Raw genomic sequence first — 1,204 nt, forward strand, 5'->3', positions numbered from 1 at the left:
CACCTTTACACTCAGTGGGGTGCCGGGTGGGAGCTGCAGGCCGACACCCTACTTCGGGAAAAGCCTGGAGAGTTCAGAGCCTGGATCCTGTCCCCCGAATCCCCCGGGCCCTGCTGGAGGAAGCAAGTTTCTTTGCAAAAAATTAAACATCCTCTTTGCGACAGGCAAGAAAACAGGACGTGGGAAGCATCCCACAGGGTGAACATGGGCCCCCAATGCCTGGCACCCCCTCCTCTCTGTGGAACAGCGGCCAGGTGGCTTGAACCCTTGCTTTCTCACACTTGCTCACCTCTGCAGGGGAGCCGTTGTTCCCACCGCCCCCACAAGGCCCTGGAGCGCTGCCCACCAGCTCTTGCTTCCTCCCTGGCTCTCGGGGACTCCACCAGGAAGTGCTTTCTCTGCGTCTCTGTTTGTCTGTCTACACCTCCCAGGGCCTGGCATTAAATGCAGAACGCACCACTGGGGAAAGAATAAAGGACCAAAGCAACAAAAGGGTGGATTCAACAAACATCTACTGCATGCCACCTGTATGCCAGGCCCTCTTCCAGGGCCGGGAGCAGCAGTGAAAGAGACAGAACAAAATTCTCGCCTAGTGAAGCTCATATTTCTAAGGAATGATGAATCAATTGTTTAGTTCTTTGAATACTCACTAAGCTTGTTCTCACTTCAGGGTCTTTGCACGCGGTCTTGCCTATGTCTGGAATGCTCTTCCTCGAAATATTCCTAGGGTGCGTTTCCCTTTAGGGCTCAGCTCAAATACCACCTCCTCAGAGAAGCCCTCCCTGACTACGCTATCTAAAAGAGCAAGTAAGCGCGCCAGAGTGGCTCAGTCGGTTAAGCGTCCAACTCTTGGTTCCGGCGCAAGTCATGATCTCACAGTTCTTCAGTTTGAGCCCTGCATCCGGCTCTGTGCTGACAGCGTGGAGCCTGCTTGGACGTCTCTGTCTCCCCTTCTCTCTGTCCCTCGCCCCCCCGCTTGTTGTCCATCTCCCTCTCAAAATAAATAAATAAACTTTAAAAAAATAAATAAAATTAAAGAGCAACCCAACCCCTTTGCTACTCTCCATCGATTTCACCCTATTTTATTTTTATTCATCATGATGGATTTTATCACCACCTGGCAAACATTATATATTTACACACACAATAGTATGTTTAATTTAGCACAGTTATTTAATAAATCAATGTATATAGATACCAGCAT

Source organism: Crocuta crocuta, unplaced genomic scaffold (assembly GCF_008692635.1).
Source record: "Crocuta crocuta isolate KB4526 unplaced genomic scaffold, BGI_CrCroc_1.0 scaffold943, whole genome shotgun sequence".
NCBI classification, from domain to species: Eukaryota; Metazoa; Chordata; class Mammalia; order Carnivora; family Hyaenidae; genus Crocuta; species Crocuta crocuta.